This window comes from Macaca nemestrina, chromosome 2 (genome assembly GCF_043159975.1).
Source record: "Macaca nemestrina isolate mMacNem1 chromosome 2, mMacNem.hap1, whole genome shotgun sequence".
Taxonomy (NCBI): Eukaryota; Metazoa; Chordata; class Mammalia; order Primates; family Cercopithecidae; genus Macaca; species Macaca nemestrina.
In genome coordinates this window covers 129,836,147-129,861,953 of record NC_092126.1, presented here as the reverse complement: position 1 = coordinate 129,861,953, position 25,807 = coordinate 129,836,147, and the positions used below count along the sequence as shown (strand labels likewise).

Below are 25,807 nucleotides of genomic sequence, written 5' to 3'. Positions count from 1 at the left end.
GGGGGTGGGGGTGGGGGTCGCAGAACAAGAGGAAAGTGAAAATATTCCAAAGTTATCACCTTACTGAGGAGGGATGTATGCAGGAGACAGAAGTTATTATAGCAAAGACAAGTTGGTGGGGAAAGTCACATGTTTTATTTTTAAATAACAGCATATAAATGTTTCTGAGTACAAGGAAAGAAAAAGTCACCATTAATGGAATGGAAATACACGGTAGAACTTCCAAAGTAACAAGAGATTTAAAAAAAAACAAAAAAACAAAATAAATTGATCAAACCAGCAAAAATCAGATATAATAAACTGCAAGTTAAAATATGCAGCAAAGAAAGCAAGAAAAAACTATAAGACACATGAATAAAGTAAATTATCCACTAAAAGACATCTATATTCCGTTTAAAAAAACACACATAAAACAAAATAAAGAAATGTTGGAAATAAAAGGATAGGCATGGAAATGGGATTTAAAAGGTTAAAGTGACAAAATGGGATTTTTTAAAGGGTATTAAGTAATGACAAAAGCCACGTTTTATGAAAAAAGTAGATCACAAACCAATATTCAAACTAAAATACAGCAGTTAAATGAAATACAAATTCAAACTAGATAGGGATGTCTGCTGTTTGCAGTATCAATCAACATTCCTTAAAAGTACTGGTGAATACAGTAAAAGAAAAAATGACTTGGTGGAAACACAGGAAAAGGAAGGGAGGAAGGGAGAAAGAAAACACTTTTCTTACTCTCATACAATGACTTTTGCCCTAGAAAACCCAAGAGTTTAGATACAGCATAGTACCAGAGTTATATATACATATATAAACTAAACAATAATTAATAAGCACTTTAAATAAGGCTCTCTTAAGAGATGTTTCCATATATGTAAATAGTATCTAAATTATAATAATAATAAATCTAAGGTTTAAAAAATTGCTTGAGATACACAAACTCTCACAAATCACCACCCAAGAAAAGGAGTAACCAAGAAGATTTTCCCATGGATTCTGTTCTTGAAGGACAAACAGCCATAGGCTGGTAGTTTATCTTGGATCTGATTCCTTTCAAATGAGTTTGGTTCTTCCAGTATCAAAAGAATTTTCTTATAAGAAAGTTTCATATTTGAGGAATTGTTGCTTAAACAATTTATAGACAGAATCATCCACAGCATTCATTTAACTTTTTGAATGGGCAAAAATTTGTGTGGGTGTTTCAGCAGTTTACAAACTTTGTGTATTCTGCTGACAAAAAAAAAAAAAAAAAAAAAAAATGCCTACCCACTCCCCCCATCCACTATATGTTTTTTTATTTAAGGATCACTTATATAGATACTATCATTGTTAGCTAGCATCTCAAGGCACAAATCAGGATAAAGCACACAGCCTACAATAGAGGTAGAATACACAGAAATATGTAGATGAAGATATGAACAGACACACATGAAATATATTTTATATATATATATCCTACTCCTGTTGTAGACTAACATTTCACACACACACACATATATATAACATACACAACATTTTAATAATCTTGATAATTGCGCAAAATTCTGGCTGACCTCTTGTCACATCTGATTAGAACATCAGTGTTTTTTCCCTATCTACTCAACATTCCCATTAGGTTGTCTAATAGGTATCTTAAACTAAACATGTCCAAACTCAACTTGTATAACCTTCTTCCCAAACCTGCTCTACCTACAGTTTCTCCATCTTAAAGATGACTACATAGGCCCAGTTGTATAGGCCAAACCAGACCCTGGAGTCAATTTTGACAGCTCGCTCCCTCACACAAACTGCATCCTATCTGCCAGGCTAACTTACTGGAAGCTCCTGATGTCAAGAGTGTACTGAAAGATGAACAGAAGGCAGAAAGTTAAGGATAGGGTGGGAGTAGGATGTCCTAATGAATCAAAGCCCCTAGAACAGCATCTGGCACATAGGAGGTTCTCTGTAATTATTTACTGAATGAAGGAACAGATCCCTAGAAAAAACATACTAAAGCAGTTATAAAGATAAATACCACAGCTTTTAAATCTAGAAGTAAATTTATAATCTCTATCTACATCAGTATTAAAATGAATTGGGGAAACTGATGCCTATAATCCCAGCACATTGGGAGTTTGAGGCAGGAAGATGGATTGAGGCCAGGAGTTCAAGGTAACAGTGATGGAGCAAGGCTCTAGCTCATAAACAAACAAATAAGTAAAACTGAATAGAGTAGGAGGAAAAAAAACTGGAACAATCTGCCACAAAATACTAATGGTCTTTTAGTGTCTGTTAGTGCCTTTCTTCTTTCAATTTTCTTACATTTAAAAATGTAATAAATATCCAATTCCTTTAAAATAGAAAAATTTCTTTTAAAACCCTAATGGAAATTCACCTCAACTTTGTCTAACACTTATATTCATTCTTGGGGGTAAGGAAATAGGGGGGAAAAAGGGAGAACTAGTTAAAAGCAAATTGATCACAATGTTTTCCATTATTAAGCAGGCACACACTCCAGCTTGCTCCTGGGGTAAACAATCCTTTGCTTTTCCAATTCAGTACCACTTACATGCATAAAATTTGAATGACTTTCTAAATGTGTTTGGTTAACAGAAGGATGCAGAATTTTAAGAAAATGAAGAGGTCCTTAAGTATGACACATTAAAAGGAAATCTACAGAGAGACTCCAAGACGAGAGAAATAAAAATTATGATATGCATGCAAATTAAATATGAAAATGGAAAATCTTTTGCAGAGAACTTTACAGTAAGCTATTATTTTACTGAACGGGCCACCAACTTAATATGAAATTCCAATGTAAAAACCACAGTCACATCTCCATATTTCACGTCTTTAAAATCAAGGTAAGAATAATAATGGCGAACCCTTAGTGCTCACAATGTGCCAGGTGCTGTCCGAAGCACTTTACATACTTCACAAATATGTCATAATACATAACTAATTCTAATGAAACTTTTAAAAAGCTAGGTGGCACATAATTTGGATTTTTAAAAAGGTTGGCCAGGAGAAAATAATACTGTAAATCACCTGCTCAGAGGGTAGTTTTTCCTTAAAGGTATGTTCTCCTAATCCAATAAGGAAACATTAAATTTCTTAGAATACTTTAAATGGTGCCATTTAGACAACAAATAGAAAATTAAGGGCACAAGTCTAAATGCAAGTAATTATAAAAGAAAATCTTATAAAGAGAAATTAAGTGTTTTACTGCTAACTAGGAAATGTTCAAGACACACAAGCTTTATTGATTAAAGAATGTTTAATACTTCTATAAAGATGCCTAAGTTATTTCTCGAATGCTGAGAGACTTTTAAGTTAAAAGATCTTTTAATATAGATGACTTTAGCAGCTGTCGATGAATGGAGGTACTGTTAAATAGGAAACAGAAGTGGATCAGCTGACAGACCTTTTAGAGTCCCATCTTCAAAGGAAACAGGATGAAAATAAACCATTTAAAAATATGTGAGCTGACGGGGAAATCTAGAGTCCACAGCTGATCTCCTATTTATTAGTAGGTAATGTGTTAGCACCACATGCTCTGAGTTTATGACCATGAAGGTCTAACACTGATTCACGTGAGGAGTGCCTCACAGAACCAGCTTTCATATTAAATCAAGTTATATGGGGAAAATGGTTGAAGTCTAACTATAAAGAAACACCTTCCGTATGAAATAACCTGTTCTTTGAATTTGCATCTTAATGGGACTTTTATTCTCTTTTCCTATTATTACAAAAGAACACATCATCATCACAATACTAAACAAAACACAAAACAATCTGTACAACTTTTTAAAGGGAAAAATGTGTGTACTGTTTATTACACTGAATAATTCTGACCACCAACAACCAATGGCAGGTGGGAGGGAATAACACTGAGACTATAAAACCATCTTGCTTCTTAACAAACTTTCCTCCTCCACTTTAACATTCTTGAGGATACTTTCCCAAACCTATTAATTCCATATCATGATGGTTACAAATTTTTCAATTCCGCCACTCCTTTCAGCGCGTTATTTTTTTGTATCTTCATTAAAGTGGCAAATAATAATAATAATAATAATCCCCTACTCGTCATAATAAAACAATGTTGGAAATGGACATTAAAACACAGGACAAGTGAAAAACAGATCTGTCCTAAGACTCACAGGACTATAAATTTAGGAAGTACACAAAAAATTAAAAATTAAACTCAATTTGATACACTAAATATGTGTAGCTTTTTGTATGTCAATCATACAAAAAGTGGTTTTAAAACAAATGATCCAACCCATACCACCAACTAATAAAGAAAAAAATAAGCAAATGAATCATGAAAAACAGAATCATCCTTTTTGGATTAATCCTTTCAGTAAAGATCACTAACAATTGTTTGCACTGCAATGTATACAGTTCCCTAAATATAACAGATGAATTATTTTATATACGTTGCATTTTTATTTTTGGAGAACTGGTTAATAAATATATTTTAAGTTCAATGTATTATATATTTATAAGTGGGAAGCAACCTTAAACATTTTTAACAGCAGAAATATATAAAACAATTATAAGTGGAAATAATACAGACAAAGTACCTTGTGTTTTTATCCTGGAGTCAAACCATAGAAATCTTAGGTTACTAAGAAAATTTTGAAAAACATTATTTTGAATATTAAAAATCATGCGTTTTGGGGAGGGAGAAAATTAACGGCCTTTCTTTGCCTTAAAATACTTTACAATTTATGAAATATCCAATTGGAATGGAGCAACTCCTAAAATAATCAGTATTGTGAGGAGGGAAATTGAGCACAGACACAAACTACTATTTCTTCACTCAACCCATTCCCAATGCCCAGCTGAAGTTCCCGCCTAAAAGAGCAGAAGTTATTCTACTTTAGAGGGGTAGTGTGAATGACTTTTTCTACGTATTAACTAGAATTAAATAGTAATTTGTAAAATGCTTTTCCATTTTTAAACATGAGAGTTCCTATCTGAAACCACAAAGCAGCAGGCATTGCCACGGTCTTAGGCTAACATCTGCAACCCACCAGTCTGCATGGCCTAGAAGCAGGTGTGGAGAGGACCAGAGTTGACCTGCCAGCAGCACCATGGACTCAACTGTCCAGGCTTTCTGCCATTACCAGAGATGTGCCCTTTTTCTTGCTATTCTTTTTCCGCTGGAGGCTTCTAAAGATCTTGTTCCTGTGAACACATCTGGGGCTCAACATATTGTCTGCAAGGTGTGGGGGTGGAAAATTGGAGGCAGGAAGCGAGAGGCATGCATGCACTCACTCTCCCTTCCTGCTTCTCGGGAACCCAGGCTTGTCCAGCATGAAACTGGAGGTGAACCCAACCATCTGTGTCCGCAGGGAGACTTCTCCCATGGACCACATGCCACTTGACACCACTCTTGTGGAGATTCCATTCACTGCCTCTGGCATCCCTGCCCTGGCTGCAATTCTGGCCCAGGAGGCCAGCGAAGCCTTTGGGGCAGAAGTTGTCACCACAACTGTATTAACTCCTTCAAGGAGAGCAGCAGACTCCGCCAGGGCAGGCAACCCCTCCTCAGGAAGAAGAGCCACTTCGGGAGGACGCATCTTCTCAGAACTTTGCAGAGACGTTTCCCTCTTTTCCACCTTTGATTTTTTTTCATAATGACTTCCAGATTCTGGCCTCTTTTTTCCTGTGCTAGGAATATCCTTTTGATTTGGGTAAGTAAAAGAATACAGGCCCTTATGTGCATCTAATTTCTGGTCTTTGTGCTCAGCTTTAATTGGTGGTGCCAGGCCCACAGAATGTCCCAGTGAATCTGATTGACAGGTGGCAGTTTAGAGGGAAATGGAGGGATTGGTATCATCTTCTGAGGTTCTGGGTTGTCACTGCGCTCTGCCTTCTTCTTTGGACAGAGCGTTTGGTCACCTTTAACAGATCTCTTTCATTTGATCCCCTTCACTGATGTTCCGGCAGAGCAATTGTACTTGGTGCAACATTTCTTTCTAATTAAAACATATTAAACAGAAACAAGGAAAGACCAAATACTCTAAGAGCATAAAATACACTTTTAAAGCATATTAATTCTGAATAAAACACAGTACATTTACTGATAGAGATCAGGCACATATTTGTGTTACGCGTATTTTTCAATTTGACACAAAATCAAACTGTATAAATACTTGATTTTCAAAAAAAAAAATTGTTACATGTTAATTTCTTTCTTTCTCTCTCTCTTTCAAGAGTCTCGTTATGTTTTGGGCTCAAACTCCTGGACTCAAGTGATCCTCTTACTCCAGCCTCCTGAGTAGGTGGGGCAACAGGCACGCTACCACACCCAGCAATACCTTTCTTTCTTGATGACTAAATCATTACTTACCTTTCCATTATTAACTTAGATAAGAAAAAAATGAATGGATGGAAAGGACAGTCATAACAGAATGAACCAAAAAAACCTAAGAACTCTTTAAAGAGTATCAATTTTTTATGGAAAGTCTCTAAGTAAAACAATACGAAAGTTAAAAGAAAATCTTGGTTTAATTCAATCTCCACTAACACCACAAATATTAACCGAAGGTCCGTAAGTGCCCAATGCTAAGGTAGACTCCAGAGATACAAAATGATTAAAACAAGGTATTTGGCCCCATAGAGCCTACAATCTAAAGGAATCTCTTTTTAAAATTTTTTAAGAATAACATGTGTCTCTACTAAATAGAAGTTAATGCCTTCATATCCCCATGACTATGACAGTGCCTGGCCCACTGTGGGCATTTAATAAGAAACTGCTGAAACAGCTGAAATGAATTACAGCATAGACTGAAATGGCACTAAAAGTTCAACAGCACTTAAGTAGAGGCTGGCTGCCTTCCCTCTCCTAAAGGTTGATCCTTCTCAAACTCCAAAGCTGAGAAAACCATCAGATGTATGCTGAAGTTCTGTGGACTCCACCCTGACCTCCAGGCCCCACCCACAGTTGCAGAAGCAACTCAGCAGAAGATTCTGAAACCAGTTCTGTGGTGCCCAAGGAAAAGTCAAAGCCCATGTGAGCTGGAGAGGGGCACAGGCATGGTGGTGGCTTAGGAAAAGACCAGTCAGGAGGTTCCTGCCACAGAGTTTGAGTGCATGGGAGATGGGAGACTGAGCTAGGTTAGGAGGAGTAGGATTTGGAGACAGAAACCAGCATGTGAGGCATTTTAGAAGAATAGCTGGTAGAGCTTTGGCAATTAAATGTGAGGGTTAAAAGAGCAGTCAAACATGAGAAGAACAGCATATATTGCTACAGGGAAGGATAGGGAGTTTGATATTTGGGCTACAGCTTGCTTTTCATATTAATAGGATGGGTGACCTTGATATCTTTTTTTTTTTTTTTTTTTTTTTTGAGACAGAGTTTCACTCTTGTTGCCCAGGCTGGAGTGCAGTGGCACGATCTCAGCTCACTGCAACCTCCACCTCCCAGGTTCAAGCGATTCTCCTGCCTCAGCCTCCTGAGTAGCTGGGATTACAGGCATGTGCCACCATGCCCAGCTAATTTTTTTGTATTTAGTAGAGACGGGGCTTCACCATGTTAGGCTGGTCTCGAACTCCTGACCTCAGGTGATCCACCCACCTCGGCCTCCGCAAGTGCTGGGATTACAGGCGTGCGCCACCGTACCCAGCTGACCTTGATATCTTTATTTCCTTATCTACAAAGGAAAGTTATCAGACACGAAGATTTCTCAAGTCCCTTCCAACCTTAACATTTTACCATTCTAAGGTTCCAAAGGCTTTAAGTTTTGTTGGCTGAGACAACTATGTACAAGTCACTGACAGGGACGTTCAGAGGTATGATAATGAAATAAAGAATATTTCACATTTGTGTGGGACCACAGATGCTTAAAAAATGATTTTGACTACAGATTATTATTTTAGTTTAACTGTTTTCTGGACTGCAACAGGATGAGTGGAAACAGCAAAAGCTATGAAGCCAAACAGATTCTCATTAGAATCCAGATATACCAAATGACCTTGGGCAGGCTACTCAACACTCCCGCACTAACTGGGAAAATAAGAGACAAGAAAGAGCTGGGACTCGTGTTCGCTGGCAGCTTCTCTTGAGATGGCTCTGCAGAGTCCCTCATTTTAAGGCTTTTATCCTCTCACTTTCCTTCACTGCTGCTGCCATCTAAGATACTTTATTTAAAACTTTAGGAAGAAAAGGATTTATTAGCATCATCTGTGGCAGTTGAAGATTTCTGTTTATTGGACATTCCAATAAAAATTTTAAGACTCACAAAGCTGCTGAACCCGAACAGGTTTTTTGTTTGGTTTCCCCCAATTCCATCGGATATTTCTCCAACCCAGACAGGTACTCTAGAGCTCCTGATCCATATGTTCCAGTCTCCACTCAGTATCTCCACTTAGCTGTCTCACAGGCACTCTGTATGTCCTGCAATCTAGCCCATAGGCTGGCCCAGCCCCCAAAGCCTAGCCTTCTCCTGGGTTCCCGAGGTCAGTCAATGTGGTCACTATGCATCAGGTGGTTGTGTCAGAAATCTGTGGGTCCTTCTTGGCACCTCCTTTCTCTTCACAAGCTAGCAGCCAATCCAATCTTGTGAATTTTCTCTCCTAAATATTTCTTCAATCTGTTTTTCCCCAATGTACTCTTAGTCTGAGCTACTATTACTTTTCACCTGGACAACTACAACACCCCAACTCATCTCTGTTCAACCTCTTTTTACTCCCCAACCATGATCCATTCTCTAGAGGAGCCAGAGGCAACATTAAGAAAACAGACCAAACTGATCACCTTCTGTTTATAAAACCTTCAGTGATTTTCTGTTGCATTTAGGATGAAGGAAAACGTCCTTCCATGGTCTTCGAGGCCCTACATGTGCTGGCTCATTTCTAGCCACTGGCCCCTCCTTCGTGCTTTATGCTACACTGGCCTTATCCCCGGGGCCTTCTTACATATGATTCCTCTGCCTGGGCTGCTGGGCCTTCCCTGCACCCCCTTTTCACCTAGTTACTAACTATTCATAAATCAGAACTCAGACCCAACAGCATACCCTCAGGAAAGTGCCATTAACTGGTCCAGACTAGATCAGGTGTCCTACTTAGACATTCTCATACCACCTATAAAGCACTCATTACACTCTAATTAAACAGTGTCGGTTTCATTTACCAGACTGTGAACTAGGCAAGAGGCAAAAGCAAGGCCCATATTGATCTTGTTAACAGATGTTTCCCCTATGCATAGTACCTGGTACATATGAAAGATTGAATACGCATTTGTAAATGAATGCATGAGCTAACCATCTATCCATCCATCAGTGAATCTGTAAAACCTCATTAAGTTACTATATAAACAAGATAGGTGTGCATCACCTCACCTTTCTTTAATTTTTATTTGATTTTTATTCTGGCTATCTTTTATTTTTCACTGAATATACGCCTTATATCTCCCATAAACAGAAGCTGCATGAACGCTTCTGAGGGAAATGCTTATACTAGAATTGTGAAAACATTGAAGGAGACCAAGATAAGGCAAGGGTTAAGTCAATCCTCCAACATAAAGAAAAATCCAATCTGAATTTCTCTCAGAAGGACCCTCTCCATCCCCTAATAAGATGGTATATAAGCCCAAAATTCAAATTGCCTATTTGAGTCACATTTATTTGTGAATTCCTGTGTGTATATATATACATACACAATCAAATCTATTTTTTTCTCTTGCTACTCTGTCTTTTGTCACTATAATTTGTAGGCTCCCAGCTACCAAATATAAGAGAGTAAAGAAAAAAGTTTTTTTCCTTCTCCCAAAAGGCAGAGAATATAAGGCAAAAGAAAAAAAAAAAAAAACAGTACTTATAAATGAACTCTAATAATGAAACCACCTTTGCAAAAATTACGACAGTGAGAAAAACCTGACCTAACCAACTCCATCTTGCTTCTAACCTCCCAAGCTGCCCTTGTTAATTCCTGGGTGTAGGCCAAACTAACTTTGGGAGGAATTTAGTTCAGTCTAACTTTGAAATAAAGATGGTAACAGCCCCTCCCAGAAACAAACTCCCTCCTTGCTTAGGGACCAGATCCCCTTTGTAAAACTAACAAATTAGCCACATGATTACAAATTATGGCTCAGGAATCATGCAGCCAGAGGCCACAAGATGCCTAACCTCCCCAGTTGCTCCCACGGATAACATTACTATTGTAAGACCTAAGACTGGTGTTCGAGGTATTTTTCAGACTCTGCATTCTGATAGACCAGCTGGCCTCACTCAGACCAATAAAATCTGGCTCAACTAGTTTTGCAATCCCACTCAGGAACAGAAGATGGCAAGAAAAACCAGCTTCAATGCACTATGATTATATCCCTGATTCAACCACCCAGCATTCCCCATTCCCTAGGCCCCTGCTGTCAAACTACACACACACAAACACACACACACACACACACACACACACACACACACTTTTTTTTAACAAACAGGAAGTCTTCTTAAAAATATACATATTTTTTTCATTGCCCAGGCCAGAGTGTAGCGGCTATTCACAGGCTCTATCCCACTACTGATCAGCATGGGAGTTTTGACCTACTCTGTTTCCAACCTGGGCCAGTTCACCCCTCCTTAGGCAGCATGGTGGTCCTTGCTTCGAAGAGGTCATCATACTGATGCTGAACTTAGTGTGGACACCCAATTGACATACTGCTTTACAGCCCAGACCTCCTGGGCTCAGAAGATCCTCCTGTCTCAGCCTCCCAAGTAGCTAGGACAACAGGCACACACCACCACACCCAGTATGTCAAACTATCTTTATTTTAATTAATTTGTTTTTTGAGACAGGGTCTCAGTTTGTCACCCAGGCTGTAGTGCAGTGGCACAAACAAGGTTTACTGCAGCCTTGACCTCCCAGGCTCAAGCCATCCCTCACATGAGCCCTCCAAGTGGCTGGGACTACAGGCACGCACCATTAGGCCTGGCCAGTTTTTGCTTTGGTTTTTTTTTTGTAGAGAGAGCATCTCAACACGTTGCCCAAGCTGGTCTCGAACTCCTAGGCTCAAATAAACTGCCTGCCTCAGCCTCCCAGAGTGCTAGGATTACAGGCCAAACTATCTTTAAAAATCCCAGTCTCTGAATTTTTGCTGAGACTAAGGAATAATAAAACTCCAGTCTCCCATTTACCCAGCTCTACTTGTATTAAACTCTTTCTCTATTACAATTCCCTCGTCTTGATAAATTGGCTCCGTATCGGCAGCGGGCAAGAACTTGCTGGTGGTTACAGTAACTGATATAATACATTATTTTAGACACAGTACATTACCTAAGGCCAGAGTATTATTTTTATCACTATAAGGTTGATTGGAAAATGTGGTTTTCGTTCAGTCAAAGCCTGTACAGGCAAGACACTCAAATACCAATATGGCATCTACTAACCCTCTCTTCCATCACCCCTTCCATTGCACCACCTGATCTGAGGAAATGACCACATTTACACACATCAGTAGCCTCATGCTGTTCTACCTCAGAGACGAAAGAGGAATCTCCACTATGCCTATTTCTTTTTTTTTTTTTTTTTTTTTTTTTTTTGGAGACGGAGTCTTGCTCTGTCGCCCAGGCTGGACACTATGCCTATTTCTAATGCTCAGAGCAGCTACTATAGTACATTCTTACTTCAAAAAGACTCATTTTCTTTTTTTTTTTTTTTTTTTTGAGACGGAGTCTTGCTCTGTCACCCAGGCTGGAGTGCAGTGGCCGGATCTCAGCTCACTGCAAGCTCCGCCTCCCGGGTTTACGCATTCTCCTGCCTCAGCCTCCCGAGTAGCTGGGACTACAGGCGCCCGCCACCTCGCCCGGCTATTTTTTTTTATTTTTTAGTAGAGACGGGGTTTCACCGTGTTAGCCGGGATCGTCTCTCGATCTCCTGACCTCGTGATCCGCCCATCTCGGCCTCCCAAAGTGCTGGGATTACAGGCTTGAGCCACCGCGCCCGGCCCCAAAAAGACTCATTTTCAATATAAACCTTTGTAAAGAAATGAGTTTTATAATACCTTACTTGATTATCTTGAAATTTTCATTTTGATGCAATATAAACTGTCGTGCGCGTCTGTGTGAGGAGACCACCAAACAGGCTTTGTGTGAGCAACATGGCTGTTTATTTCACCTGGGTGCAGGCGGGCTGAGTCCGAAAAGAGAGTCAGCGAAGGGAGATAAGGGTGGGGCCGTTTTATAGGATTTGGGTAGGTAAAGGAAAATTACAGTCAAAGGGGGGTTGTTCTCTGGCGGACAGGAGTGGGGGGTCACAAGGTGCTCAGTAGGGGAGCTTTTTGAGCCAGGATGAGCCAGGAAAAGGAATTTCACAAGATAGTATCATCGCTTAAGGCAAGGACCAGCCATTTTCACTTCTTTTGTGGTGGAATGTCATCGGTTAAGGCTAAGGCGAGGCAGGGCATTTGCACTTCTTTTGTGATTCTTCAGTTACTTCAGGCCATCTGGGCATATACGTGCAAGTCACAAGGGATGCGATGGCTTGGCTTGGGCTCAGAGGCCTGACATAAACCGTAATAATTTAAAACTAAGAAGGTAAAAAAGAGATTGGGGGAAATTTGCTCCCACTTGATCACAAAACCTAACTAGAAATGTTCTATTAAAAACTTGCAGAAAATTGTTTATATCAACGATCTGCGGTCTTCAATATCAGACACCCAAAATAACTGAAGTCTAGAATGAAAAAGTCCATCTAGCAACTGATAAATTATTTACTACTGACTGAGTGCTGAGCTATAAACTGAGTTAGAAGTTTAAGTCATGGCTTATGTATAAAACTTCAAATTCTAAGTCCATATTCATTTGCCCATGCTTGTTTGTTATTAAAACCACATGTTGTCACTGAATCATTTTATGGTTCATTTGAGACAAACATGCAGAAAATTGTGGGAAACAAATAAAGCCCTAGAAGTCTGTTAAAGGCAAGATACTCAATGCCAATGGAACCTCAGTTATGAGGCTTTGTGAAGCCTAAGCTAAAAAGTGTATCTGTGGTTGAAAAGCGGTCTTAATAAGAAAACTCCACTGCAGCTGTAATGAGATTGAAACTGTAGCAACCACTGATCGAATTTTTATTTTTATCCCATGAACTAGAAAATATGAATCTCATTGCTTAATGAGAAAATGTGTGCCAGGCCGGGCGCGGTGGCTCAAGCCTGTAATCCCAGCACTTTGGGAGGCCGAGACGGGCGGATCACGAGGTCAGGAGATCGAGACCATCCTGGCTAACCCGGTGAAACCTCGTCTCTACTAAAAAAAAATACAAAAAACTAGCTGGGCGAGATGGCGGGCGCCTGTAGTCCCAGCTACTTGGGAGGCTGAGGCAGGAGAATGGCGTGAACCCGGGAGGCGGAGCTTGCAGTGAGCTGAGATCCGGCCATTGCACTCCAGCCTGGGCGACAGAGCGAGACTCTGTCTCAAAAAAAAAAAAAAAAAAAAGAAAATGTGTGCCAAAACTTTAAATATCTTTAGTCACATATTTAAATTTCACAGGGTAAAAGTGTCCTATTTTTAAAAAATCTAAAGCATGTATCAAACTAGTGAATTAATAACAAAGGATTTCTTCCTTAAAAGACACTTTCCTATATCCTAAAAGTGAAAACCGAAACATCTCAGAATCTCCCCACACTCATTTTCAAAGTTCATTTCACACCTTATAAGCATTTTAAAGCAACTTTGCTACAATTTCAATGTGCCCCCCAAAGTCCATGTGTTGGAAATTTGATCCCCAATGTGGCAGTGTTGAGAGGCAGGGTCTAATGGAGGTACTTGGGTCATGGGGGCACCACCCTCATGAATGGCTTAATGCTGTTATCTCAGGAGAGAGAGTTCCATATAAAAGGGCCAGTTTGGTCCCCCAATCTTGGACTTCCTAGCCTCCAGAATAATGAACAGGTAATTTCTGTTCATTATAAATTACCCAGTCTGTGGTATTCTGTTACAGCAGTACAAAACAGACTAAGATAAAGTTCCTCCTGATAATTCTGAATTCTAACTAGCATACACCACTCTTAAAATAAGAAAGAAAGAAAAAAAAAAAGCAGGCAGAAAGCTATATAACAAGAAAGGATAATACCACCCCCGAGAAAACTTTTCAAAAAAGTAAACTCGACTTTTGCCATTGTTTTCACAACCCCATGAATCAAGTAACAACCTGCTTCATCTCTACTTCCCTATAATTACTTTATGTACCCTGTCCCCCACCCGCTGGGCACACAATTCAACTGAACAAACTTTTAAAGGACCTCTACAGTTTGCTAAGCATGATGGTTTATAAAGAAGTAAAAGAGATACAAATCCCTAAACGGAAGGGTTTCTCAAACCGGAAGGAACATCAGACCAACTATCAGCACTCCATACTAGTGCACTCTGAGAGCCCAGTGCAGGAGGAGACTGGGGGAGGGGGAGCCTTTCCAGAAGGGACAACACTGCAACTGCGCCAAGATGCATAGACTCTCATCATGCTATAAAAGACAAGAAAAGAACTCTAAATACAGAGAACGCTTTAAACGTTAGCACGCATCATAATCATCTGGAGGGCTTGTTAAAACACAGATTGTAAGCCCTAGCCCCAGACTTCCGATTTAGGTAGGGCCTGAGAATTTGCATTAATATCAAGTTCCCAGGTTATGCTAATAATGCTCTTAGTCTTTTCACTATAACATTACGTGATCAAAGGGGTGGGGGCGCGCTCTCTCTCTCAGGTGTTTTTTATAAAGATGCTACTCCCATCATGGGGGCCTCCACCCCGAAGATCTAATTCACCTTCCAAAGGCCATACACCTCCTAATACCATCATCTTGAAAGTCAGAACTTCAACGTAAGAATTTTGGGGGAATACAAAAATTCAGACCATAGCAATTATATAAATGTTTTAAAATACAACAATTTTTTTAAATTGTTGAACTCAGGGCACTTTTAAGCAAAGTTTAAGTATTTCATAAACAAATCTTAAATTTACTTTTTAAAATGCAACTGGTTTATACTGTTTCACATCTATTCGTATGACTATAATTTAAAAACAAACAAAATAACAAGTGGTGACAAGACACTGGAACCCTAATACATTGCTGGTGGGAGTGTAAATGGTTCAGTCCCTATGAACAGTTTGGGGCTTCCTCAAACAGCTAAAACTAGAATTCCTATATGACTCAGCAACTCCACTTACAGGTATACACCCAGAAGAATTAAAAGCAGGAACTCAAACAGAACCTTGCATACCACTGTTCACAGCAGCCTTCTTCACAATAGCCAAAAGGTGGAAACAACCCGGGTGACCATCAACAGATGAAGTATATCCATGCCATGTAACATTATTCAAAGAGGGAAAGGAGTTCTGATACAAACTACAACATGGATAAACCTTAACAACACTGAGCTAAGTGAAATCAGCCAAACGCAAAGGACAAGTATCACGTGGTCCACTGATAGGAAATAACTAGAATAGGCAAATTCAGAGAGACAGAAAGTGCATTAGAAGTTACTAGGGGCTGGGGTGAGGGGAGAGTAGGGAGTTATTGCTTAATGGTTACAGAGTTTGTACTTGCAGTGATGAAAACATTTTAGAAATGGTCATCATGGTTGCACAACACTGAATGTAATCAATGCTATTAGGCACTTAAAAATGGTTAAAATGGCAAATTTTAGTTTATATATTTTTATTAACCACCACTATAAAAAGCTCAAGCTTAATTACTTCAAAGTTTAGTCTCAATTATTTGTCTAAAAGCCCACTAAAGATTAAATTGCTGTCCAGCACTTTGGAAGGCCAAGGCAGCGGATCACCTGAGGTTGGGAGTTTGAGACCAGCCTGATCAACATGGAAAAACCCCGTCTCCACTGAAAAAAAAAATACAAAAAAATTAGCCAGGCGTGGTGGCATGTGGCTGTAACCCCAGCTACTCGGGAGGTTGAGGCAGGAGAATCGCTTGAACCCGGGAAGTGGAGATTGCAGTGAGCCGAGATCGCACCACTGCACTCCAGCCTGGGCAACAAGAGTGAAACTCCATCTCAAAAAATATAATAATAATAATAATTTAATTGCTGTCACACAGTACTTTGATTTCAGTTTAGCTGACCCCTTAAGTTATGCAGATGTATCATTTTGGTTTTGTTTTGTCTACAGTATTTATATGCTCACAAAGAAAAACTGTTAATGGAAGATCAGACAATATTAACCGAATTTAAATCAACTTTGAAAGGCAGAAATAGTCACAGTAAACAAGCTCACTAATAATAGATTAGGAAGGTATAAGAACGCTAGATAAGCAACTGTTTCAAAGGTAAATTATCTAATTTTGTTTTACCCAGTCATATGAAAAATAAACCTTCTAATAAAAGCACACAAAGTTTTTTAATGGGATAAAACAGACTAGCAGGATGCATTATATACTGGTATGGTATCTTTGCCTATAGTTATTTTCTTAGTCATAATATGAATTTCCCAATGAATATAATCTCACTTGTCTCTGGCACACCCTCAACTTTCAATACTTTGGGTACTTAAAAACACAGAAAAGAAACAATTATATCACGAGGCTCCTAATATACAGGAAATGTGTAATGAGCTATGCCATCATATACACTTCTCTACTTCAGTAACTTTGGTTCTACAAACTCTAACTTGATTTAAGTGACGCTGACTCCTGATTTCTCATCTAAAAACTAAGTTTCTCAAGGGTGGCTGTGACTCTGCCTTTAGTGTTTGTTATATAGCCTTAGGCATTTAGAAAATATCGGTGTCCAGTGAAAGTTGTAAGTATAGCGTAAGTCACAATACGGGGAATGTAACTCAAATCTGTGAATCTAAAAGTCCTTTGAGGCTGGGTGTGGTGGTCCATGTCTGTAATCCCAGTACTTTGGGAGGCCAGGAGTTAGACACCAGCCTGGGCAACAAAGAGAGATCCCATCTCTATTAAAAAAAAAAAAAAAACGTAAATAGCTAGATGTGGTGGTGCATATCTATGGTCCCAGCTACATCAGAGACTGAAGCATGAGTAACCCTTGAGCTCAGGATTTCGAGGCTGTAGTGAGCTATGATGAGACAGTGCACTCCGGCTTGGGTGACAGAGTCTCCCAACCTGTCTCAAAAAAAAAAAAAAATACACACACACACACACACACACACACACACTCTCTCTCTCTCTCTCTCTCTCTCTCTCTCTCTTAATAAAAAAGTCAGGAGCAGCCAAGAAGGCTGAATAGAAACAGCTCCACTCTGTGGCTTCCACTGAGAAGGATGAAAATGGCAAGTGAATTCTGCATCTTCAACTGAAGTACCAAGGTTCTCTCACTGGGACTGACTAGCTGGTTGGCATGACCCATGGAGAGCAAGGAAAGGCAGGGTGGAGCAAGGGCCCATCTGGGAGCTTCATGGGAGGGGAGGGGGCAAGGGAGCTCCCTCTCCCGGTCAAGGCGAGGGATTGTGCTACCCCTCCCTGAAAGCCATGCTTTTCCCACAGATCCTTGCAACCCACAGATCAGGAGGTACCCCTCGTGAACCCATGCCACCAGGGCCTTGGGTCCCAAGCACAGAACTGTGCAGACTCCCAGCAACTGCTCAGGAGGGTGGCCTCTGCAGGCACTGAGACACAGGAGAATTTGCATACTTCAGCTCTCGGAAGGCCAGTGAGGCAGGAGATCTGTCCACTCCCATGGGAAGGGAGCTAAAGCCAGGGAGCCAAGTGACCTCACTCACAAACCCCAAGACCTAAAATCCACTGGCCTGGAATCCCCAACCAGCATACCAGGCCTGAGACTGCCTAAGACAACCAGGTTCCTGGGGAAAAGGGGCAGCCATCACTGCAGCTCCAGTTGGCTGTTTCCCCCTGCCACCAGTGCCAGCAAGACTGGGTGGTCTGGACCAGGAGCAATTCCCCACATCACAGTACAGTCGCTGGGTCAGTTCTTGGGCAGACTGCTTCTTTAAGTAGGACCCTGATCCACTCCTCCTCATCCGGTAGGGTCTCCCTGCAGGAATTTCAGCATCCCCAGCCAGGGGCTTATGGACAGAATTCTGATATCCCTGAGAGGAGCCCCTAAGAGGAGGGGCAGCTGTGGTATCATGGATAAGCAATCTTAGTCTTTTATGCCTGCTGGCTCTGGAGAGTCAGGGCAGCCTGGATGAGGGGGACTCCCCCCAGCGCAGCACACCCACTCTGCCAACAGGCAGCCAGAATGCTTATTTAAGTGGGTCCCTGATCCCACTCCTCCCGATTGGGTGAGACCTCCCGACAAAAGCCTGCAGACACCTCATACAAGGGTATTCTAGCCGGTATCAGGTCAGTACCTCTCTGGGACAGAGCTCTCAGAGAAAGGAGCAGGCTGCCATCTTTGCTGGTCTGCAGCCTCCGGTGATTCCTCCAGGGGTGGGAGGGGCCCAGGAGAACAGGGTCTGGAGTGGACCCCCAGCACACTGCAGTAGCCCTACAGAAGAGGGGCCTGACTGCTAAAAGAAAAACAAACCGAAAGCAACAACAACAACACCATCAACAAAAAAGACCGCACACAAACCCCATCCAAAGGTCAGCAGCCTCAAAGATCAAAGGTAGATAAACCCATGAAGATGAGAAAGAATCAATGCAAAAATGCTGAAAACTCAAAAAGCCAGAGGGCCTCTTCTCCTCCAAATAATCGCAGCATGTTTCCAGCAAGGGCACAGAACTGAGCAGACGCTTGAGATGGATGAATTGACAGAAGTAGGCTTCAAAAGATGGGTAGTAACGAACTTCGCTGAGATAAAGGAGTATGTTCTAACTCACTGCAAAGAAGTGAAGAACCACGATAAAACATTACAGGAGCTGTTAACCAGAATAACCAGGAGATGAACATAAATGACCTGATGGAGCTGAAAACCACAACATGAGAACTTCACAATGCAAACACAAGTATCAACAGCTGAACAGACCAAGTGGAAGAGAAGATAACCGAACTTGAAGACCATCTTGCTGAAATAAGACAGGCAGACGAGATTAGAAAAAAAGAATGAAAAAGAATGAACAAAACCTCCGAGAACTATGAGACTGTGTTAAAAAACCAAACCTACAGCTGATGGGGTACTGGAAAGAGACTAGGAGAATGGAATCAAGTTGGAAAACACACTTCAGGGTATCATCCAGAAGAACTTTCCCAACGTAGCAAGACAAGCCAACATTCGAATTCAGGAAATCCAGAGAACCCCAGGAAGATACTCCATGCAAATATCAACCCCAAGACACATAATCATCAGATTCTTCAAGGTTGAAATGAAGAAAAAAGAAAAAAAAAATGTTAAGGGCAGCCAGAGATAAAGGCCAGGTCATCTTTACAGAGAGGCCCATCAGACTAAGAGCAGACCTCTCAGTGGAAACCCTACAAGCCAGAAGACATTGGGGGCCAGTATTCAACATGCTTAAACCAAAGAATTTCCAACCTAGAATTTCATATCTAGCCAAAGTAAGCCTCATAAGCGAAGGAGAAATAAAATATTTATCAGACAAGCAAATGCTGAGGGAATTCATCAGCACCAAGCCTGCCTTGCAAGAGTTCCTGAAGGAAGCATTAAATGTGGAAAGGAAAAACCATTACCAACCACTATGAAACCACAAGGAAGTACACAGGCCAGTGATATTATGAAGAAACAACATAAACAAGTCTGCAAAATAATCAGCCAGCATCATGATGGCAGGATCAAATTCACACATAACAATAGTAACCATAAATGTAAATGGGCAAATGCCTCCAATTAAAAGGCAAAGAATGGCAAACTGGATAAACAGTCAAGATCCATCAGTGTGCTGTATTCAAGAGACCCATCTCACAAGCAAAGACACACACAGACTCAAAATAAAAGGATGGAGGAAAATTTACCAAGCAAATGGAAAACAGGAAAAAGCAGGGGTTACAATCCTAGTCTCTGACAAAACAGACTTTAAACCAACAAACATCAAAAAAGACAAAGAAGGGCATTACATAATGGTAAAGGAGTCAAATCAATAAGAAGAGCTAACTCTCCTAAATATATATGGACCCAATACGGGAGCACTCAGATTCATAAAACAAGTTCTTAGAGACCTACAAAGAGATTTAGACTCCCACACAATTATAGTGGGAGACTTTAATACCCTACTATCAAGGATAGATCATCGAGACAGAAAATTAACAAAGATATTCAGGACTTGAACTCAGCTCTGGATCGAATGGACCTGATAGACACCTACAGAACTCTCCACCCCAAAACCACAGAATATGCATTCTTCTCAGTGCCACATGGAACTCTAACACTGATCAAACAACTGGAAGAAAATCACTTTTCAGCAAATGCAAAAGAACTGAAATCATAACAGTCTCTCAGACCACAATGCAATCAAATTAGAACTTAAGATGAAGAAACCCACCCAAAACCATAAAACTACGTGGAAATGGAACAACCTGCTCCTGAGACTACTGGGTAAACGATGAAATTAAGGCAGAAATCGAGAAGTTATTTGAAACCAATAAGAACAAAGAAACAACATACCAGAATCTCTGGGACACAGCTAAAGCAATGTTATGAGGGAAATTTTTAGCAATAAATGACTACATCAAAAAGTTAGAAAGATCTCAAACTGACACCCTAACATCACAACTAAAACAACTAGAGAACCGAGAGCAAACAAACCCCAAAGCTAGCAGAAGACAAGTAAAAACCAAGATCAGAGCAGAACTGAAGGAGATAAACATGAAAAACCCTTCAAAAACAAACAAAAAAATCAAAGAATCCAGGAGCCGGTTTTTTTAAAAAAGTTAACAAAAATAGACTGCTAGCTAGACTAATAAAGAAGAAAAGAATCAAACAGACACAATAAAAAAGTGATAAAGGGGATATCACCAGTGACCCCACAGAAATACAAACAACAATCAGAGAATACTATAAACATCTCAATGCAAATAAACTAGAAAATCTTTAAGAAATGGATATATTCCTGGACACATAAACTCTCCCAAGAATGAACCAAAAAGAAGTTGAATCCCTGACTAGACCAATAATCTGTTCTGAAATTGAGGCAGTAATAAACAACCTATCAATCAAACAAACAAACAAAAAAGGCCCAGAACGAGATGGATTTACAGCTGAATTCTACCAGAAATATAAAGAGGAGCCAATACTCTTTCTTCTAAAACTAGTCCAAACAACTGAAAAGGAGGGGCTCCTCTCTAATTCATTCTATGAGGCCAGCATCATCTTGATACCAACACCTAGCAGAGATACAACAAAAAAAAGAAAACTTCAGGCCAACATCCCTGGAGAACATTGGTGCAAAAATTCTCAATAAAATACAGGCACACTGAATATACAGCAGCACATCAAAAAGCTTATCCACCACAATCAAGTTGGCTTCATCCCCAGGATGCACGGTTGGTTCAACATATGCAAATCAATAAACGTAATTCATCACATAAACAGATCCAAAAACAAAAACCACATGATTATCTTAACAGATGCAGAAAAAGCCTTCAATAAAACTCAACATCCTTTCATGTTATGTCTCAGTAAACTAGGTATTGATGGATCATACCTCAAAATAATAGGAGATATATAGAACAAACCCACAGCCAGTATCATACTGACTGGGCAAAAGCTGGAAGCATTCCCTTTGAAAACCAGCACAAGACAAGGATGCCCTCTCTCATCATTCCTATTCAACATAGTATTGGAAGTTCTGGCCAGGACAATCAGGCAAGAGAAAGAAAGAAAGTATTCAAACAGGAACAGAGCAAGTCAAATTGGTTGTGTTTTCAGATGACATGATACTATATCTAGAAAACCCCACTGTCTCAGCCCACAAGCTTCTTAAGCTTTTAAGCAACTTCAGCAACGTCTCAGGATACAAAATCAACAAGCAAAAGTCACAAGCATTCCTATATACCAACAACAGGCAAGCAGAGAGCCAAATCATGAATGAACTCCCATTCACAATTGCTACAAAGAGAAAAAAAAATAACTAAGAATATAGCTAATAAGGGACGTGAAGGATCTCTTCAAGGAGAACTACAAACCACTGCGCAAGGAAATCAGAGAGGACACAAACAAATGGAAAAACATTCCATGCTCATGGATAGGAAGAATTAGTATCACAAAAATGGGCATACCACCCAAAGTAATTTACAGATTGAATGCTATTCCCATTAAACTACCATTAACATTTTTCACAGAATCAGAAGAAACTATTTTAAAATTCATATGGAATGAAAAAAGAGCTCGTATAGCCAAGACAATCCTAAGCAAAAAGAACAAAGATGGAGGCAACATGCTACTGGACTTCAAAATACACTACAAAGCTACAATAACCCAAACAGCATGGTACTGCTACAGAAACAGACACATAGACCAATGGAACAGAATAAAGAACTCAGAAATAAGACAGCCCATCTACAACCATCTGATCTTTGACAAACCTGACAAAAACAAGCCATGGGGAAAGGATTCACTATTTAATAAATGGTGCTGGGAGAACTGGAAGCCATATGCAGAAAACTGAAACTGGACCCCTTCCTTTTTATAAAAATTAACTCAAGATGGATCAAAGACTTAACAGTAAAACCCAAAATCATAAAAGCTCCAGAAGAAAATCTAGGCAATACCATTGAGGACACAGGCACACGAAAAGTTTCATGACAAAATTGCCAAAAGCAATAGTAACAAAAGCAAAAATTGATAAATGGGATCTAATTAAACTAAAGAGCTTCTGCACAGTGAAAGAAACTATCATCAGAACAAAGAGGCAACCTACAGACTGGAAGAAAGTTTTTGCAATCTATCCATCTGACAAAGGTCTAGTATCTAGAGTGTACAAGGAACTTGTATCTACAAGAAAAACAAAAAACAAAAAAACAGTGGTATCTGGCAAGATGGCTGAATAGGAACAGCTCTGGTATGTAGCTCACAGCAAGGGCAAAACAGAAGGCAGGTGATTTCTGCATGTCCAACTGAGGTATCTGGTTCATCTCATTGGGACTGGTTAGAAAGTGGGTGCAGCCCACAGTGGGCGAGCAGATGCAGGGTGGGGCACTGACTCACCCAAGAAGCACTAGGGACCAGGGAACTCCCTCCGCTAAACAAGGGAAGCCTTGACGGACTGTGTCATGAGGAATGCTGTATTCCAGCCCAGATACTATGCTTTTCCCACAGTCTTCACAACCCACAGACCAGGAGATTCCCTCCGGTGCCTAGGCGACCAGGGTCCTAGGTTTCAAGCCAAAACTGAGTGGCCGTTTGGGCAGACAGAGCTAGGTGCACGAGTTTTTTGTTTGTTTTTGTTTTTCTTTTTTTCATACCCCACTGACGGCTGGAACCCCAGTGAGACAGAACTGTTCACTCCCACGGAAAGGGGGCTGAAGCCAGAAAGCCAAGTCATCTTGCCCAGTGGGTCCCACCCCCACAGAGCCCAGCAAACTATGATCCACTGGCTTGAAATTCTTGCTGCCAGCAAAGCAGTCTGAGGTCGACCTGGGGTGATCGAGCTTGGTGCAGGGAAGGGTGTCCACCATTACGGAGGCTTGAGTAGGTGGTTTTCCCTCACAGAGTAAACAAAGCTGTGGCGAAGTTCGGACTGGGCAGAACCCACTGCAAAGCCACTGTAGACAGACTGCCTCTCTAGATTCCTACTCACTGGGCAGGGCATCTCTGAAAGAAAGGCAGCAGCCCCAGTCAGGTGCTTATAGATAAAACTCCCATCTCCATAAGACAGGGCACCTGGGGGAAAGGGCGGCTGTGGACATGGCTTCAGTAGACTTAAACCTTCCTGTCTGTCAGTTCTGAAGAGAGAAACGAATCTCCCAGCACAGCACTCAAGCTCTGCTCAGGGACACACTGCCTACTCAAGTGGGTCCCTGACCCCCATGCCTCCTCACGGGGAGACACCTCCCAGCAGGGTTCAACAGACACCTCATAAAAAAGAGCTCCGGCTGGCATCTGGCAGGTGTCCCCCTGGGACGAAGCTTCCAGAGGAAGGAGCAGGTAGCAAGCTTTGCTATTCTGCAGCCTCCACTGGTGATACCCAGGCAAACAGGGTCTGAAATGGACCTCCAGCAAACTCCAGCAGACCTGCAGCAAAGGGGCCTGATTGTTAGAAGGAAAACTAACAAACATAAAGCAATAACATCAACATAAACAAAAAGGACACCCAGGCAAAAACCCCATCCAAAAGTCATCAGCATCAAAGATCAAAGGCAGATAAATCCACGAAGATGAGGAAAAACCACCAAAAAAAGGCTGAAATATCCAAAAACCAGAATACCTCTTCTCCAAAGGATCACAACTCCTCACCAGCAAGGCAACAAAACTGGACAGAAAATGAGTACGACAAACTGACAGAAGGCTTCAGAAGGTGGGTAATAACAAACTCCTCCGAGCTAAAGGAGCATGTTCTAACCCAATGAAAGGAAGCTAAGAACCTTGATAAAAGGTTACAGGAATGGCTAACTAGGATATCCAGGTTAGAGAAGAATATAAATGACCTGATGAAGCTGGAAAACACAGATGAGAACTCCGTGAAGCATACACAAGTATCAATAGCCAAATCGAGCAAGCAGAAGAAAGGATATCAGAGACTGAAGATCAACTTAATGAAATAAAGCAAGACAAGACGAGAAAAAATAATGAAAAGGAACGAACAAAGACTCCAAGAAATATCAGACTATGTGAAAAGACCAAACCTACGATTGATTAGTGTACCTGAAATTGACAGGGAGAATGGAACCAAGTTGGAAAACACACTTGAGGATATTATCCAGGAGAACTTCTCCAACCTAGCAAGAAAGGCCAACATTCAAATTCAGGAAATACAGAGAACAGCAAAAAGATACTCTTCGAGAAGATCAACCCCAAGACACATAATCATCAGATTTACCAAGGTTAAAATGAAGGAAAAAATGTTAAGGGCAGCCAGAGAGAAAGGTTAGGCTACCTACAAAGGGAAGCCCATCAGACTAACAGCAGATCTCTCTGTAGAAACGCTACAAGCCAGAAGAGAGTAAAGGCCAATATTCAACATTCTTAAAGAAAATAAGTTTCAACCCAGGATTTCATATCCAGTCAAACTAAGCTTCATAAGCAAAGGAGAAATAAACTCCTTTACAGAAAAGCAAATGCCGAGAGACTTTGTCACCACCAGGCCTGCCTTACTGAAGGAAGAGCTACTGAAGGAAGCACTAAATATGAAAAGGAAAAACAGGTACCAGCCACTACAAAAACATACCAAAATATAAACCAACAACACTATGAAGAAACTGCATCAACTAATGTGCAAAATAAACATCTAGCATAATGAGGACAGATCAAATTCACACATAACAATATTAACTTTAAATGTAAATGGGCTAGATGCCCCAATTAAAAGACACAGACTGGCAAATTGGATAGAGTCAAGACCATTGGTGTGCTGTATTCAGGAGACGCATCTCACATACAAAGACACGCATAGGTTCAAAATAAAAGGATGGAGGAATATTTACCAAGGATATGGAAAGCAAAAAAAAAGCAGGGGTTGCAATCCTAGTCTCTGACAAGACAGACTTTAAACCAAAAAACATAAAAAAGACAAAGAAATGCATTACATAATGGTAAAGAGGTCAATTCAACAGGAAGAGCTAACTATCCTAAATATATATGGACCCAATACAGAGCACCCAGATTCATAAAGCAAGTTCTCACAGACCTACAAAGAAACTTAGACTCCCCACACAGTAATAGTGGGAGACTTTAACATCTCACTGTCAATATTAGACAGATCAATGAGACAGAAAATTAACAAGGATATTCAGGACTTGAACTCAGCTCTGGACCAAGCGGACCTAATAGA

General features: G+C 40.5%; 1 protein-coding gene and 1 pseudogene across 12 annotated transcripts in view; both read right to left on the bottom strand.

Moving 5' to 3' along the window:
- The window catches only part of LOC105483654 (solute carrier family 25 member 26), a 169,537-nt gene that overhangs the window by 56,453 nt on the left and 87,277 nt on the right, over window positions 1–25,807 (bottom strand). The window lies entirely within an intron of this gene.
- LOC105483904 (uncharacterized) lies at window positions 1,240–23,495 on the bottom strand (annotated as a pseudogene).